Source organism: Anopheles nili, unplaced genomic scaffold (assembly GCF_943737925.1).
Source record: "Anopheles nili unplaced genomic scaffold, idAnoNiliSN_F5_01 U_low_cov_10, whole genome shotgun sequence".
Classification (NCBI taxonomy): domain Eukaryota; kingdom Metazoa; phylum Arthropoda; class Insecta; order Diptera; family Culicidae; genus Anopheles; species Anopheles nili.
Genome location: NW_026525548.1, coordinates 99,871 through 106,528, shown reverse-complemented (window position 1 = coordinate 106,528; position 6,658 = coordinate 99,871).

The window sequence follows — 6,658 nt, the reverse complement described above, 5'->3', positions numbered from 1 at the left end:
TTGTTGAGATAATGTTTACGTTTTTTCGAATCGAAGTATCTACTTTTTTTATGTTTCATGATTCATGCTGCTGTACGTCGAGACAACACTCACGTCACTGGAAATGCTCCAGATGATGACGATAAAGCAAGAAATTGTTGCAAAACAGTGTTACTTCAAAGACGTCTGCGCTACGACATGTGCATTGGAAAACACTTTTAATATAACACTGCGGGGAGACGCCGCACATATTTATCGGAAGTGATTTTGAATCAGAAATACCGTGAAAGCATAGAAACAAAAAAAAAGTGACGCATCATTTTAGACTTCATAATAAAGGCATTGCTGTCTTCTGTACTTTTGATTAGACGCGTTCATTAGGTATTAGATATGCACAGATATATCTGTTCGCTCGGGTTGGCAATCTCTCTTTTGAAAGATGTGGGAAAATAATTTGAAACGACAGCGGAATAATTTGTCCGGTCAACGCATAAAAACGGTCGCTCTTTCCGAACAAAAAAAAAGAGAGAGAGCGTCGTATGAGCGTCAGCCGTGAGTGATTTTAGCTACCGGGGTATGCTCCCTATAGAAAACGGGAAGCGAAACAAAAAAAAACCCGAAATTCTGGAAAGAACGACCTAACGCAAGTTGAAAGCCACGTGGTTTTTCGGCTTGCGGCTAACTAAAAAAACTCGGCTTGCTTGCGAGACGCAAATCAACTCGCAATACAGATGTCCTCGGGACAAAGCTCCTGTCACTGAGCAGCTTTGTAAAAGAAATTACCAAAATAAAAGAGCTTTACGCGAGGTTGATTTCTCTGGCTAATGCAGATTCATTATTCGCTGTCGTTGTGCACTCACTGGAGGGTGATCTTTCTTTTGCGTTTCGTTCTTATTCGGTTCGTTCTGTGTGTTTTCTTCTCACGCTTGCTGTGAAATATATGGCAATGGTTAGACTGATACGTACTCTCGTACGATTTCGGTGCAAAAGTCCATGCAAAACCTGCTCGTCTATAGCCGATAGACTCTGTGGGCACCGTTTCTAACCAATGTTCAATGTACCGACAACAGTCAAATTGTTATGCGTTACTTTCTCTGAAATTTAGCATCACTTAAAAAGGTCACTCAGCAATACAATATTGTAACATTATTTCAGTATCCTCTACATATTAACACCAACGACGCACGAAGCGACGCAGACAGGTTTTTCAATGGTTAGTTGGAGCTTTCATTCCCTACGTACGAAACATTTGCACATCATTTGCTCATGCGCCGTCATCTAAGCTGGAATCATGTAACCCTGTAACGTCTGTTTGATGCTGACAGATAGATCTGTCGGACGCAGACGGAATAAGTAAAATCGCAAACGATTATCTGGGGTAGTACAGCGATTAGCAGAATTTGATACCCGGATGGACAGCGTAGAAACACACAATCAGACAATATTCGATACTAAACATCTCATCAATCCGTTGCCATCCTCGTTGTCAACGAACCATCGCAGCATTTTTGTATTCAAACAAATACAACAAATACTCTCGATTCGTAAAATTAATAGCAATTTTTTGGTCAGCAAACATTGCTATGCAGTGCTAGGGAGTATTTTATCGATAATGCTTAATATTTAAGTCCTTCAAAAGCCTATGACATGGTCCAGTTGGTTGAAGTTTTCCTCGTGCTCATCCTCGTATATCGTATGCTTTCATGAAATATCGATTGATTTTAATAGCATATCTACCATCATCGTCAATAGACAAACGGATGGGTTTTTACCTTAACCGTTGCCGATATCTTTATCGGATGTGTTCCTGCACTGCATTTAAGATGATGCGGTTTGTTGATGTTGGGTTTTGTCCAGTTTGAGCGTATGGAAAATGTTTATTGATGTGCTCATTTTTCAACCTTATGACGTTGTATTTTATGCAGAAATTGTGTATTTCCGTGCTTGTATACTGTATTTCGAACATCGTACTTGTCATTCAGTAGAAAATATTTCTGAATATTGAGATTTGCTTCAAAAGTCGACGGACCCGAAAACCAGCTCACACAGCTGATCGTTATAAAAGAGTTCCATCGTTCCAGAAAGTTCCAGTGCGCGTTCAACTAATGGCGCGTGGGCCACCTATCAAGGCTAATCGAATGAGTTGCCCATTGGACCAGCAGCTGTTGACGGAGCATCAAATGTCCAAAAATTTGCATGGAGTTCGCTTGCCGGTTTTGGTCCGAGCAATGGGACACGCAAAACCTTTACGTGGTGGTGCTGCTCATTGCACTCGTTTTGTATATTTAGTTTTTTGCTAATCTAAAAACAAATCCAAAAAAACGTTCAATTAGCTATTGCTCCTTTTTGCTATGAAATAATAGTGTTATTGTAAAAAAAAAAAACAGAGTCCCGTTCAAAACTGTCATCGAGACGCGCCTCGACGAATGTCCGACGAATGTCCGCTAGCGTAGCGACGGTTCACGACTCCGGGAAAACACACAAATTGGTCGCTCTCACTCTCCTTTCACTCAATTCTCGTTCACTCATTCTTCCAGCTTAGGTCCGAATGGTGGACATCGCGCCATTAGACAGTTACTTGTTGCTACCCGAGCTTCGGGACTTCATAGTAATGAATCGTGGACATTTCGTGGGATATTATGCTCCAGTTGGCCCTAGGAGGCAGTTGCGTTGTTTCACGCAAGAGGTGGATGGAACACGCGCGAGTGAGTGTCGTTTGGCTTTGGTACGAAGTATGGTAAGGGTTTTGGGCGTTGCAAAAATGCCACTAAGCTTTCGAAAGCTGGGGAGTTTTCATTTGGGTGAAAGCAAGCAAGCTGAGGTTCCTCCCAATGGCGGGTAGTTTTGTGCCTTAGTAAATGCTCTAAGCTTCTGTTTTTTTTTCACCCAAATGTGTTAAAGCCTTTTTTTCTCTTTCTGGCACTCGAATTCATCCACACTATTCGCTGATCGAAGGGTCGACGCACGGTTTCCCGCTTAACGGTAGCCATTCCGACAACAGAGCCTGCAAAGTGACGCTTCTTCAACAGAACAGACACTCGTTCGAGTACCGAGAGAGTTACTATCTTCCATGCGATCTCATACTTCGCGGCACTTTTGGTGATCGACTCGAGTATCCTGGCGGCTTCCCTTTATTGCAATGATGCTCGCAAGTAATGGAATTTTTGGCAATGGACGGCAATTCGCTGGTTTTCAGACCCTCCAAAAAATGTCGCTAAATGTAAGCCATTCGCAGCAGTAATCACCATCGAATGGTCGGGAGTTTTTAATGCCAACCCAGCGGCCCTAGTGCCAAAAAGCTTGAGTGCTGCGTTGATGTTTCGAGCAGCTTTTCATCCTTTTTGGCCTTTAACTTGCGAGTGGCTCTTCCTCGGTGGTGTTGCCGAGTCTTTCTAACTGGCACTGAATCTCAACGCGTCTCGTAATCGCTATCGTGTCGCGTTCCGATCGAAAGTCGATAAGGAATTTTTTCCCATGTCGATCGAGCGAGACAAGCACCATTGCCCTTCGAGATGACAATCTAACGGCATCATGCCGGCATGATCGATTTATTTTTGTAGTTTCGTTCGCGGTGAATGGAGACGGTGAATGGAGTTGCTGTGTACGAAAACGTACGTTTTCGCCGTCAAAATTGCACTGTGTTCACGAGAATCCGTAAATTAAAATCACCAGCAATTCGGCTTCTCCTGGTCACGGCACCACATCTGTACAAAACTTACGGATTTCGGATGTGGTTTGGTTAGTTACCTGAAGTTGTTTTAAGGCGTTTTTAGCAGAAAAGAGTCGATTTATTATTCGCTAGTGGTATTTATAGCCCCCGGGTGCATTGTGAGTGCTCGAGCGCCGTAATTTGAGTGCCTCCTGGCACTCACTAAATGACGGCGTTTACTTAACGAAGTGTCGCTTTGCCTGTCATAAGTGTAAACAATCGAGGATGTACTAAAAAAATTTTTTTTGATCGAGGATGTACTAAAAAAATTTTTTTTAGATCGAGGATGTACTAAAAAAATTTTTTTTGATCAACGATGTACTAAAAAATTTTTTTTAGATCGAGGATGTACTAAAAAAATTTTTTTTAGATCGAGGATGTACTAAAAAAATTTTTTTTGATCAAAGATGTACTAAAAAAATTTTTTTTTGATCGAGGAAGTACTAAAAAAATTTTTTTTAGATCTAGGATGTACTAAAAAAATTTTTTTTAGATCGAGGATGTGCTAAAAAAATTTTTTTTGATCGAGGATGTACTAAAAAAATTTTTTTTGATCGAGGATGTACTAAAACAATTTCTTTCATATCGAGGATGTACAAAAAAAATTTTTTTTGATCGAGGATGTACTAAAAAAATTTATTTAGATCGAGGATGTACTAAAAAAAATTTTTTAGATCGAGGATGTACTAAAAAATTTTTTTTAGATCGAGGATGTACTAAAAAAATTTTTTTAGATCGAGGATGTACTAAAAATATTTATTTTGATCGAGGATGTACTTAAAAAATTTTTTTAGATCGAGGATGTACTAAAAAAATTTTTTTAGATCGAGGATGTACTAAAAAAATTTTTTTAGATCAAGGATGTACTAAAAAAATTTTTTCATATCAAGGATGTACTAAAAAATTTTTTTTTAGATCGAGGATGTACTAAAAAAATTTTTTTAGATCGAGGATGTACTAAAAAAATTTTTTTCATATCAAGGATGTACTAAAAAAATTTTTTTTAGATCGAGGATGTACTAAAAAATTTTTTTTGATCGAGGATGTACTAAAAAATTTTTTTTTAGATCGAGGATGTACTAAAAAAATTTTTTTAGATCGAGGATGTACTAAAAAAATTTTTTTCATATCAAGGATGTACTAAAAAAAATTTTTTTAGATCGAGGATGTACTAAAAATATTTTTTTTTAGATCAAGGATGTACTAAAAACATTTGTTTTAGATCGAGGATGTACTAAAAAAATTTTTTTTAGATCGAGGATGTACTAAAAAAATTTTTTTTTAGATCACGGATGTACTAAAAAAATTTTTTTAGATCGAGGATGTACTAAAAAAATTTTTTTAGAGCGAGGATGTACTAAAAAAAATTTTTTCATGTCAAGGATGTACTAAAAAAATTTTTTTTAGATCGAGGATGTACTAAAAAAATTTTTTAGAACGAGGATGTACTAAAAAAATTTTTTTTAGATCGAGGATGTACTAAAAAAATTTTTTTAGATCGAGGATGTACTAAAAAAATTTTTTTAGATCGACGATGTACTAGAAAAATTTTTTTTAAATCGAGGATGTACTAAAAAATTTTTTTTGATCGAGGATGTACTAAAAAAATTTTTTTAGATCGAGGATGTACTAAAAAATTTTTTTTAGATCGAGGATGTACTAAAAAAAATTTTTTCATATCAAGGATGTACTAAAAAAATTTTTTTTAGATCGAGGATGTACTAAAAAAATTTTTTTTGATCGAGGATGTACTAAAAAAATTTTTTTTAGATCGAGGATGTACTAAAAAAATTTTTTTTGATCGAGGATGTACTAAAAAAATTTTTTTCATATCAAGGATGTACTAAAAAATTTTTTTTAGATCGAGGATGTACTAAAAAATTTTTTTAGATCGAGGATGTACTAAAAAAATTTTTTTAGATCGAAGATGTACTAAAAAAAATTTTTTCATATCAAGGATGTACTAAAAAAATTTTTTTTAGATCGAGGATGTACTAAAAAAATTTTTTTTGATCGAGGATGTACTAAAAAAATTTTTTTAGATCGAGGATATACTAAAAAAATTTTTTTCATATCAAGGATGTACTAAAAAAATTTTTTTTAGATCGAGGATGTACTAAAAAAATTTTTTTTGATCGAGGATGTACTAAAAAAATTTTTTTAGATCGAGGATGTACTAAAAAAAATTTTTTCATATCAAAGATGTACTAAAAAAATTTTTTTTAGATCGAGGATGTACTAAAAAAATTTTCTTTCATATCAAGGATGTACTAAAAAAATTTTTTTTAGATCGAGGATGTAGTAAAAAAATTTTTTTTGATCGAGGATGTACTAAAAAAATTTTTTTAGATCGAGGATGTACTAAAAAAATTTTTTCATATCAAGGATGTACTAAAAAATTTTTTTTTTAGATCGAGGATGTATTAAAAAATTTTTTTTTGATCGAGGATGTACTAAAAAAATTTTTTTTAGATCGAGGATGTACTAAAAAAATTTTTTTAGATCGAGGATGTACTAAAAAAATTTTTTTAGATCGACGATGTACTAGAAAAATTTTTTTTAAATCGAGGATGTACTAAAAAAATTTTTTTGATCGAGGATGTACTAAAAAAATTTTTTTAGATCGAGGATGTACTAAAAAATTTTTTTTAGATCGAGGATGTACTAAAAAAAATTTTTTCATATCAAGGATGTACTAAAAAAATTTTTTTTAGATCGAGGATGTACTAAAAAAATTTTTTTTGATCGAGGATGTACTAAAAAAATTTTTTTTAAATCGAGGATGTACTAAAAAAATTTTTTTAGATCGAGGATGTACTAAAAAAATTTTTTTTAGATCGAGGATGTACTAAAAAAATTTTTTTCATATCAAGGATGTACTAAAAAAATTTTTTTAGATCGAGGATGTACTAAAAAATTTTTTTTAGATCGAGGATGTACTAAAAAAAATTTTTTCATATCAAGGATGTA